This window comes from Macaca nemestrina, chromosome 1 (genome assembly GCF_043159975.1).
Source record: "Macaca nemestrina isolate mMacNem1 chromosome 1, mMacNem.hap1, whole genome shotgun sequence".
NCBI lineage: Eukaryota > Metazoa > Chordata > Mammalia > Primates > Cercopithecidae > Macaca > Macaca nemestrina.
The window spans coordinates 16,136,106-16,148,687 of NC_092125.1; the positions used below are offsets into that span (position 1 = coordinate 16,136,106).

The 12,582-nt window shown below is 41.8% G+C and overlaps 1 protein-coding gene across 4 annotated transcripts in view; it reads left to right on the forward strand.

Annotated features, from left to right (window-relative positions):
* LOC105464123 (pecanex 2) overlaps positions 1-12,582 on the forward strand; it is a 310,280-nt gene that overhangs the window by 247,504 nt on the left and 50,194 nt on the right. The window lies entirely within an intron of this gene.

The following is a 12,582-nucleotide window of genomic DNA, read 5'->3' on the forward strand; positions in this document are numbered from 1 at the left end:
CATCCCTTCCTCCCACCTAACTAATGGGAAAAGCAAACCCAGAGAAACGAATAGGCTTTCCCAAGGCTTACAGCAAGTTAGAGGTAGAGCTAGTCAAACCCACATGGCTGTCTCTTAACCAGGACTTCCCCTTCCACCTCACCATTTCACCTTCTTCTCTCATTCCTGCTTTCGGGTATTTGTTTGGAATTTGTATCATAGTGTTTATTTAGTTCATTAAACACGAAAAACTGGTGTATAATTCATTTTGTCACTTGCATAGACCCTTGAAAACTCCATATCTTTTTTTAGTTAGGCAAAATCCCCACTTTCTATCAGGATATACAGAGCATCGCAAGTGACTTGGCCTATCAGAACCTTGATTTCTTCCTTAGAGCCTCAATGTGATTTCTAAGTCTCTTCCCAGCTTTGACAGTTCATCAGTTCACAAGATAAAAAATAATTCCACCACAGGACATATTTAGGGGAAAGTTGAACTTCTCCCTGTTGCAGTGTGAAGATAATTCCCTCCTAGGGGGGAGATTGGATATAATTGTTATATCTCCCAGTTTGGGAGATATACCATGGCTGGAGGCCATGGCTGGTGTCACAGAAGTTGAGCAACTATTGGATCCCTGCTAGAACAAGAAAGGCCAGTGTGCCTTAGCATTAGTCTATCGGCTGGTGGCAGGACTGGGCTTCGGAAGGACCACTGCAGAGAAGAAACAGAATGGAGGAATTTCAGGCAAAAGAAAGAGGAGGGCTTGCTACAATGGCAGGTGAGGGAATCCAAAGGTCTGGGATGAGACTGGGAGGTTGAAACCCATGGTTATTCATCCACAGAAGTGGGAGAAAAGAGAGAACATACAGCACAGAGGCAGGTAGGGGCGGGTGTTACAGAGATGGAATAGGAATGGAAGAATCAAGGGAATAGGGAAATATACGAGTTGAATATTCTTTATTTGAGATACTTGGGACCAGAAGTGTTTTGGATTTTGGATTTTTTTTATTTGGAATATTTGCCTATACATAATGAAATATCTTGGGGATGGGACCCAAGTCTAAACACATACGTATTTATGTTTCTTATAAACCCTATATACATAGCATGAAGACAATCTTATGCAAGATTTTTAATAATTCTGTGCAGGAAACAAAACTTGTGTACAATGAAGCATCAGACAGCAAAGGTGTCACCATCTCTTTTTTTTTTTTTTTTTTTTTTTTTTTTTTTTTTTTTTTTTGAGACGGAGTCTCACTCTGTCGCCTGGGCTGGAGTACAGTGGCCGGATCTCAGCTCATTGCAAGCTCCGCCTCCCGGGTTTACGTCATTCTCCTGCCTCAGCCTCCCGAGTAGCTGGGACTATAGGCGCCCGCCACCTCGCCCGGCTAGTTTTTTGTATTTTTTTAGTAGAGACGGGGTTTCACTGTGTTAGCCAGGATGGTCTTGATCTCCTGGCCTCGTGATCCGCCCGTCTCGGCCTCCCAAAGTGCTGGGATTACAGGCTTGAGCCACCGCGCCCGGCCAGGTGTCACCATCTCAGCCACCCATTGGGCAATCTGTGGTTGTTTGGAATCACCATCATTCCTGACTCTGATTTTATGTGCTACTGATAAGCATTTATTTTCTTATAATTGTTCACACATAAGGACTTAACAGTAAAAAAAAGTGACACACCATTAATACCGTGAATAAATGCTGTGTTCAGGGTACCTGTGCAGCTCAGTGACATCACCAGAATACCTGGATCCGCTGCTAGGCAAGAGCAGCAGCACACAGCTGCAGGCTCCTGGTCTCCACCCAGGGTGCTGGGGTTTGATTAAAAGGTTAATGTACACTGCATTTTATTTATTTAGGTTGGAAGAAACATGAGAAGCAGTTGAGAGACCAAGAAGTGGGTCCTCTAGGGATGAGGAGGCCTTCTGATGTGTGACTTTTATAAATGGCCAAGACGGTCTTTTTCTCCTTGGGGACACTGAAGAAACTGTAGGCTGTGCACCCGCATTTTGACTGTTCCCATCACAAGAGGTCAGGTGTGGAATTTTTCACTTGTGGCATCACGTCAGTGCCCAAAAGGTTTTGGATTTTGGAGCATTTAAGTTTTTGGATTTTTGAATTTGGAATGCTCAACCTGTAGTACAAATGCTGGGCAGCATGAAACACTCACTTGAGGTTAGTGATCATTATTTTAAAGAGAGATCTGTAAAGATTAATAACTGTGTGGTTTTCTCTAAGCCACATTCAATATTGTGGATGTAGGCGTGGAAGGGCAGAGTTAGAGCTAACCAGGACTGGGTTGAACCAAGTGAGTGTCATGAAGCTGAGAATGTATTTAATATGTAAGGTTGTGACAATGATTATAATACTTGGCCATGGAGTGTAAGCTGAGGATGAAGGGAAGTGAGGGTGTGAAAGAGGTAAGAAACAGGACCAATGAATTGTGGATCTGGGAAGGCTGCAAAGATTGTTGAAGTTGAAAGATTAGAGGAAATGAGCTGGAAAAATGAGGTGGTTACTGGAAAATGTTTCAAACTGATATCTTTAGAGGGAAAGCAATTTTTTTATAATCAGACTCTAGTGTTATCACCCTGGGAATGACTGGCTGAGGTTGAGGGGAAGATGAGATCTTTGCAGGGGTAGAGATTGGACTGGGCACCAGGATGTTGGAAAGAGCATCTCTATGGCTATTTACATCCCCAGGAGTGATGGCAGGAGGCATGGTGGAGAGAGTGACTGAACCGGAGACACAATCTTTATGGAAGGAGTGGGAATGACCAGAGAGGCCATAGGAGATGGCAATGAGTTGGAGCATGGGATTAGGATGACAGAATGGCCTGAGAGCATCAATGAGAAACACAAGGATGTCTTCCAGTGCTGACCAAGTGGTGAGAGGCATGTGTGAAAGGATTTTGAGATTTGGATGGGTGGAACAGTTAAGTTGGGATCAGAAAATGTGATCTATAGAGAGGCAAGGAAATTAGACTGCAGGGAATCCTGGGCTTCCCATAGCAAATGACGTGAACTGCATGCAGTAAAGCAGCCTTGTCTCATGGGAGGATGAAGACGATCCTGTAGTCTAAGGCTGGGTCATCTGCATGGAAGGCTTTGAGGTGACTGAAATGAAGTTGATCTAGGCATGGAGGTATGCGTGCACAATCCTCATTAGTGTAAGGCTGCTACATGTTTCTCATGGTGAGATCTGTTTTCCAGAAATCGTCTTACAGGAGGTAGGTCTTAGGAAATAGAAAAGAGTCATCTAATAAGATGAGTTTTTGGAAAGCAGGAGAAAACAATGATACCATAAATGCATGGTGTTATATGGGCATTTGCCTTTTTAATTATTTGTGTAACTTTATTTCCTCAACTTACTCACTTCTCAGTATTTCCTTGTGATGAGTGATACAGCATTTGTATATATTTTCTACATTTCCATCAATCAAATATATACAGTTTTTGCTCATCTAATAGTTCAAACAAAAAATAATAGAGATTACTTTGTTCTTTTATTTAAAATAAAGTTGTAATGAAAGTTATATTTGTGTTTGAGTGTTTGTGTTGATCATGAATCTCTGAGGTCAGGGCCTTGTCCTTAGTGTCAGGTATGTGACCACATGGTTGGCAATCAATAAATGTTTTCTTGATAATAACATTATAAATAATAATTTGAAAACCAAAGCCAGTTTGTTTTCAATAGACTTACAAAGTTTATGCATTGAGGTTTTTCTATTCCTGCGGACTATGAAAAATTAACTAAGTCAGACTCCATTGACTGTGAGCCCTTCAAAGGCCGGGGCTTCATGGCTTTTTCACGTAACTCTCCCCAGTGCATTGACTGGCTCATGGTAGGATGCCCAGTAAATATTGGTTGGATGAGAAGGTAGACAGTTGCAAGTTTCTTGAACACCAAGTACATACCAGGTACCATATTAGGTTCTTTACTTGTATTATCAAAATATTCCTTATAACAGCTCTATAAAGTAAGTAGGTGCTATTACCCAACTGTCGACATGAGAAATCTGAGCGAATGAATTTAAGTAAGGTGCCCACGGCCACACAGTCACCAGTGGTAGAGGAGCATGAACACCTAGATGTGACTGACCCCAAAGTCCACGGCCTGTACAGTAGACTCCGGTGCTTGAGAGGGAAGGAACAGAGGGAGGAAGGTGGGTTAAATAAGGAGAGAATATGAAAGAAAAAAATGATTAACCATTTTAGAAAGTATTTTTGGTTGTTGAAATTAAACAAAAGTTGGTTTTACCAGAATTCATTCTAAAAGGCTATTGTGGTAGCACCTTTGTAGGTCACTTCTAGCAGCTCAGCTGTTTGAATTATTGGCTGTCTTAGCAATTTTGCTTTCAATGTTCATTCTGCAAGACTTAATTAAAGTCATGAAACCTAGATGGCTCTTGTAGAATGAACATTGAAAGCAAAAGGCACAATTATCAGGATGTAGCTACACATTACCACCACGTCTGGAAAATATCAAAAAATAGGATTTATGTTTCTGTCTGTGTGAAATGTTATCAGCCATCTCATAGTTTGGCTAACACCCCATAATCACTGGCCTGTGGGGACATTTAAAAATATCTGTGTAACTGAATCTTATCTAAAGCAAATCCAACCCAAACCTTTATCTTAGCTGGCTAATCCATACAGAGAGATAGCGTTCCCACTAATCTTGGAGTTATCTAGAATTTTCTCTGCTCTATGACAACATTCAGGTCATTAGCAAATGCTTAGTTCTTAGGTCTGTATAAATTGAGTAATCTGTCAAATCCCTTGGTTCCAAACTTGCCCATACAATAATGAGTTATCCATTCAGAATCCCTGACCACATATTTTTCTTCATTGCAAATTGTGTGACCTGTTAATAGGAGAGACAAAGTCCTGTTTGTCTAGATAGCGAAACTGGGAAGAAAGAGGGCTTCTTGCTGAACGTGAACAGGGTCTGCATATCTTAACATTCAGCACTCAAAAATAAATTCACGGGAGAAAAAGAAAATAATACAACTTTGAATTAAATATTCTTTAATTAGAATATTTATTCTAAGGACTCTTCTGAGTAGAGTTGGGTGCATTGGTTTTCACATCTTTAAACGGGGCAGGAGTAGTGGGAAATCATATCACTCACAGAGATAACTATCATCTATTTCAAAGTTTCTTATTCTTATGCTTCTAAACTGCCCAGTGTGAGTTACAATGTGTACTTAGTGATTTGGTTAATTTCGTTTTCTCCCATGAGCTGGTTGAAAATAAATAAATTCAGGAAACCTTGGCTTGTAATTTGTCAAGCCTCATTAGACAGTGTGTGATAAAAGAAGAATACTGATTCTAAATTCAAAAGAGCAGACCCTTCCACAAGACGAGTCTCTTGAGAATCAGCGCCCTGGAAATTATGTCTGCATAGCCAGGTTGATGTGTACATCAGATAAGATACTCTGAAGCATTCCTTTTTAAATTGATAAGTGTCACATAAATACATAGTGTTGTGAAATAGAAATTCTGTGAAAAACCAGTGCTGTTTCATTTAAAGGTTTAAATTTAAACATTTAAAATCTAGCTTGCCAGACAGGTCACAGAACAAATTTTATTCGTATGGGCAGATCTTAAAGAATATGAAGTTCCTTGGGATGTAAAATTGTTACAATGTAAAATCTGTGCTAGGCTCACAAAATCAAACAAGTTATAAATTATTCAAACCTACTTTTGTCTTTTTTCTCTATTGCATACTGGGCCAATACACTTCTAGGTTCCCAGTATCACATTTAAAAGACACTGAAAGCCAGGCACGGTGGTGCATGTCTGTAATCCAAGGAGGATTATATGAGGCCAGGTGTTTGAGACCAGCCTGGGCAACATAGTGAGACCCCATCTGTAAAAAAAAAGAAAAGAAAAAAGAAAAGAAAAGAAAAAGAAAATTAATTAGGTAGGTGTGGTTGTGCCTGCCTGAGGTCCCAGCTACTCCAGAGGCTGAGGTGGGAGAATGACTTTAACCCAGGAGTTTGAGGATACAGTGAGCTATGATTGCACCTGTGCACTCCAACCTGGGTGACAGAGGCTGACCCTGTCTGTACAAAATATAAAATAAAATTTAAAAGACACACAGGTCCAGTGTTGCTGAAGGACTAGAAACTGGAACTAGGGGAGAAGTTGCCACTAAGGTAGTAAAGAACTGAACTCATTCAGTGGCTCAACAAGCTGATCCTATTCGTTGTTTTGGTTCTTGTCTGTGGCCTTAGTCATGTATCTATACTATTAGCACTCTGTTTCCCTGTCTTTAAGATTGGGTTAATCTAAACAGAATTGATTACCAAGTGAATGTGTAACACTTAGGGAATAGGAAGTGTCCAGGACAGCTTCTTAGTGATGGTAATGATGGCAGTAGTCATGGCTCATACAGTGTCTCCCAAAGAGAGAGACTCAGTCTTTCTGTGTCTGGCCCTGGTGGTTTCAGGGAAGCTGAAACCTCCAAAAAGTGAGTCTTTGCTATGGCAGGGAAGCCCTATTCGTCAGAATCAGAATTAAACAGCAGTTGAGAGGATTGTCCCTTGATTTACTTTGTTGAGTAAATAAAATCATTTTTACCTCTCCCTAGGGGCTGATTTATTAGAAATTCTAGTATTTAAAACTGGAATAAGAAATTTTAAGTTTGCAACTATAATCCAATGGATAGAAAAATAAATATTTTAAGACCTAGAAAATCTCTACATGAATTTTGTTTCTATTGCGCGACCTTAAAGGAGGCTCCTTGAAATATAAAATTCTTTTTTTTTTTTTTTCATTTGAGACGGAGTCTTGCTCTGTTGCCCAAGCTGGAGTGCAGTGGTGCGATCTCAACTCTCTGCAACCTCTGCCTCCTGGGTTCCAGTGATTCTCCTGCCTCAGCCTCCCAAGTAGCTGGGAATACAGGTGTACACCACCACGCCTAGGTAATTTTTGTATTTTTAGTAGAGACGGAGTTTCACCATGTTGGCCAGGCTGGTCTTGAAATCCTGACCTCAAGTGATCCACCCACCTTAGCCTTCCAAAGTGCTGAGATTATAGGCATGAGCCACCATGCCCAGCCTGAAATATAAAATTCTTACAATTCTTTCTTTCCACAAATTAAATATAGTGAGGTCTAACAAATACAGAGATGTCCTCTAAGAGCAGGTGGATGGGAATAGATGACCTGAATGTTCCTTCAAGCTTATGTTCTAGGATTCTGTCCCTGGAAAATGAGTGTGGGTAGAAGAGGAGCTGAGAAAGTTCCTCCCTGCCATGACATGGAAACTGCAGGAGAAGTTTATGGGGCAGGGAGGGAGGGCGGTGGGAATCCCACTGTGACCTTCTTAAAAATGACAATCATTCAAAAATGTTTTAAAGTCTTTTTTTGACATTATTTCATTTGGTCACAAAGCAGCCCTTGATGTAACCAGCTGACAAGAGGCAATATAAATTTAGAATTCCAGCTTTAAGAAAAATGTTACGGGGGCCCTCGTCCTGTTAATATCTCTACCACTGTACATGCAGGAGGATGTTAGAAGGGGCTATCAAGGAACCTCGCTGGGACTGAGCCCTGTCTCACACATCTTGTGTTCCCAGCCTGTAATGTGCACTCAGGGCTGTGGAAGTGAACTGCTCAGAGCTCAGCAATGGCCATATCTGATGGTCTCCCCTTTTTGTAGCCCCGATCAATTCAGGAATAACCTTATGTGACCACAAAAGGAAATACATTTTCTAATAATCCAACATAAGTATCCCAACGTTTGTGCCTATAAGTCCCATCTATAGTTTGAAAAGCACGGGCTAAGCTCTACCTATGTCTAAGAATGTCCACTTTGTGAGTTAGGGTCTGATTGTGCTCTATGGGTGGTTTGAGCTTTGTCCCTTGTCTAACATCCTCTGTGGTCACCTCACTGCTAGGTATATGCAGAACACCAGCCCAGTGCCTGGCATGCTGCAATGGCTAATGAAGGCAATGATCCTTTTAAAACTCAGCTAAAATAAATATTCAGCATATTTTTAAACATTTACAATGTTTTAAATGTAATCATATTGATGAAATTTTGGATTTTTTTATGAATCCAGTTAGATTCCTTTTTGTAGAATCCAATTTGATTTTTGGGAACAAAAACTCGTATTTGTTTCTCAAAGTACTCATATCAGTTAAGAAGGGAAATTGAAGGACCAAGAAGCCCAATCTTGAAAATGTGTTGTGCATTTCGGCTTTAATCGCAATGTTCTCACTGGAAGGTTGTAAATCATCCCAACCTTTTCTTTCAAAGCAGCTTTTCTGGTGCAGGGGACCATGTTTAATGTCCCTTCGAAGTCCCATTATCTACATGTTTCCTCTTATCTCTTGGTAAACAGCCTGCACCTTAGTTCTGGTCCCTATCACTTTATTCCTGAAATGAGACTGTGGGTGGCTGGTTTCCCCATCACTGGTCTGTTCCTCTTAATCCCAGAAGCTTCAGGGGAATTTTCTTAAGTACAGCTTTCCTCATGTTTCCTTGGGACTTGAAAATCTCTTTTACCTGCCTGTTACTTACAGAATTAGGTTCAAATGTCTCCAGTTTGATCTAACTCTAACTTTCCTTCCACTCTCCCACTCTTTATGGATCCTGTCCTCTGGCCCAGGCCTCCCAGCCAGGAAGGTACCTCTCATGAGGCCTTTTGGGATGTAAGAGAAGGGAAAATTTTGGTTTGATTTTTGGTTGCTGGACCTTCTGTTCAGGCAACCATTCTTCGGTTCCCAACTTTCCCAAGAGAATGCCAACCTTGCCTCCATCTTGGCAGGTGTGTCTACCAGCCACACAAGTTAGCTACAATCCTGTGCCTCTCAGAGAGAATATGTTAAAATTCACTGCAACTCGATACATAAGAATTGTCAAAACTAGATGGAGAGAAATTGTCTTAGTTCAGGCTGCTGCATCAACTATACCATAGACTGGGCGGCTTAGACAACAAACATTTATTTCTCACAGTTCTGGAGGCTGGGAAGTCCAAGATCGGGTGCCAGCAGATCTAGTGACTGGTGAGGGCCCATTTCCTGGTTTGCAGACAGCCATCTTTCTGCAATGTCCTCACATAGCAGAGAGAGAGCAAGCTCTCTCATGTCTATTCTCCTGAGGGCACTACTCTTATTCATGAGGGCCCCACCCTCATAACCCAATCACTTCCCAAAGGCCCCAACTTCTTGTTTGTTTGTTTGTTTGTTTTTGGGACGGATCCTCGCTCTGTTGCCAGGCTGGAGGGCAGTGGCACGATCTCGGCTCATTGCAACCTCCGCTTCCCAGGTTCAAGCGATTCTTCTGCCTCAAGCCTCCCAAGAAGCTGATACTACAGGTGCCTGCCACCACACCTGGCTAATTTTTGTATTTTTAGTGAAGATGGAGTTCACCATGTTGGCCAGGATGGTCTCAATCTCTTGACCTCATAATCCACCTGCATCAGCCTCCCAAAGTGCTGGGATTACAGATGTGAGCCACTGCACCCAGCCGGCCCCACCTTTTAATACTATCACCTTGGAGGATAGGGTTTCAATACATTAATTTGGGTGAGACACAAACATTCAGTCCATTGCAGAAATTATGCATCTCAAGGATTTCCTGAAAGGTATCCAGTTCTCCCAGTCCTCAAGAGTTTCTAGAATCTACTCTTGGATGATGCCAGGCCTCTGGAGAGCCCCATATGTAAGGCTGACTTGTTTTGACTACCTATAGAAATGCTTTTGCTTTATTGCACTTCGACCATATTCTAGCATCCTGCACTGTGAAATATTAAAACAGCCTGGCAAACCTTGTGCTTGCACTTATTGTGCAATGTTATTAAGGATGTTGTTCACCATATTGCACAATGTCCTCTTTATGAGGATCCTGGGGATATCATCTCTCTGGTGTCTTTGCCAGAAATGGCTATGATCCTTCCAAGGAATTAGTTTGTTTTTGCCTTAAAGACACAAGAAACCATTTGTGTTTTCTTTCTACATTGGCTTCTGGAAAGCCCGGAGTGAAATCTGTGGATCACTATTAGTAAATGTACTGGGTATCCTAGAATGCAATTAGGACCCTTGACATTGTTTCTGTATTTGTATTTGTCTTACCTCTGATTTGCACTTAAATTTCTTCACTTGCTTTCATACTATGTCTACCTTTTAGATTAAGTTTATTCCTTCTTGAAATTAGGTGGGAATAAATAAGTCTGTCTGGGCTTGGCATTGGTAGGTGTGACAAAGGTGTGACAATGCAAACACAGCCACAATTAAAGGTGCCAAGAGTCAGTTTCGATGGAAATACCAGACAGAGACAGCCTTGCCAGCTTGACATTCATCTCTGCCAGGACTGCAAAAGGTCACATTGTGTGGGCAGGTTGACCTTCAGCATTTCCTCTGGAGGGAATATGCTTCAAACCTTCTGAGTCTTCCTGAGAATATGGACCTTCATTTACATTTGGACAACACAATTAGTGCATTTTCCAAAATTACTGGGTTTTATTATTTTCATATTCTTTTTTTAATATGATCTTGAGTGTGACTCTTTCACTCCTAAGAGCAGATTATCCAAGACTCACCTGAACCAAGCTTTTCAACTGTTGGCAGCTATGATGTATCTGTCAAGTCTAAGCCATCCTTCATGGCAAACTGTTTCCTCAACTGCCCTTTCACCAATGTAGAGACACCCACATGTTCCTCATAGTCTACTGTGCTATTTCACTCAGATGGTTAGAAATTCGAATTCTCGGCCGGGCACGGTGGCTCACGCCTGTAATCCCAGCACTTTGGGAGGCCGAGACGGGCGGATCACGAGGTCAGGAGATCGAGACCATCCTGGCTAACACGGTGAAACCCCGTCTCTACTAAAAAAAATACAAAAAAACTAGCTGGGCGCGGTGGCGGCGCCTGTAGTCCCAGCTACTCGGGAGGCTGAGGCAGGAGAATGGCGGGAACCCGGGAGGCGGAGCTTGCAGTGAGCTGAGATCCGGCTACTGCACTCCCGCCTGGGTGACAGAGCGAGACTCCGTCTCAAAAAAAAAAAAAAAAGAAATTCGATTTCTCCATCTTCTCACATACACACAGACACACACATGTGCATGTATACACAGACCACAGACCCACACACATACTCATGTAACCAGCCCTCCCAGTTTAATGAAAAGGGGGGGAAAAAAAGCCCTGGCTTTCAGCTCAATGTGATAAATGGTAGAACCGGATAGAAGAATAAGGAAGGGGAAAATTGGAATGCACATTTTTGAGGTCTGCTGTTAAACCAGTTTTGCTAATTTCTTCAAGTGAAAATCCTCCTTTATGCTTTTTCCTTGTGTAATATATTTCTGAAAACTGTCGGCTGGGCGTGGTGGCTCACGCCTGTAATCCCAGCACTTTGGGAGGCCAAGGTGGGCGGATCACCTGAGATTGGGGGTTCAAGACCAGCCTGACCAGTGCGGAGGTTTAGTAGAAACCCCCGTCTCTACCAAAAATACAAAATTAGCCAGGCGTGGCGGCGCATGCCTGTAATCCCAGCTACTTGGGAGGCTGAGGCAGAATTGCTTGAACCCGGGAGGTGGAGGTTGCAGTGAGCCAAGATTGCGCCATTGCATTCCAGCCTGGGCAACAAGAGTGAAACTCCATCTCAAAAAAAAAAGAAAAAGAAAAGACAGAAAGAAAACGGTCTTATTTCCTCCACTGGAAGATAATTTCTTCCTAAATTGTTATTAATGTATAGCAAGCCAGTGTTAGTGTGTCACTGTGACAGATTGAGACCCCACCCCCCCCGGAGCCTAGGGTCTGCAGTCCAAGAGTCCCAGTGTGCAGAGCGGTCAGGTTATGGTGGTCATTACTCTCTGGATGCCCCACTGTTTATAGTCCAGTATGCATTTCCATACATCTTCACCAGAGGGAAGAAATGCTTTGTATCGTAGAATGAGTTAAGAGACCCTTGAAATGTTTAAAAAAAAAAAAAAAAGAATGCTTTCAGCCAAGAGCCAAAGCGAGGAGGTCTGGCAGAAAGACAAATGGAGTCCAGAGATTTGGGATCAGGCTTTAACTGTCTCCCTTTTTATGTATGCAGCCTGCTTGGCTTTTCCCCTTCCTGACCTGGACTCCTATTTCATAGACTGCTATCCTAATAGCTCTGAATGTGCATTATGATTTGAAGGTTGTAGTTTTCCATCTCTGGCATATTATAGTCATCTTACTCCTGGGTTCTATATAGAGGCTTGGTCTAAACATAGCCTTTCTTTATCTGCCACCATATGTAAGGTAATACAATATACTGCTGTGGAGTTCCTCAACTGGTGCCTGTTCAGACAGAGATCTGGAGAAGAACTGTTTTATTTGTCCATTCAATCACTGCATCAACAACTTTGTTAGCACCTACTAATTACCAGACACTGTGAATAATGATATGAGATCCCAGAAAAAGTGAATAATGAATAGGGGTGGGAGTGGGTGAAGCGAAATGTTTTGTGTTTCAATTAAGTCTCCAAAGACATGTAGAAAGATTCAAAGACATTCTTTTGGCCATGACTGAATAACCAGTACTGAAATATTCTTACTATCATAAACAATTATAAAACTGAAAAATTACATTAACCAATACTTTGTGATAAGAAAAAACACATAT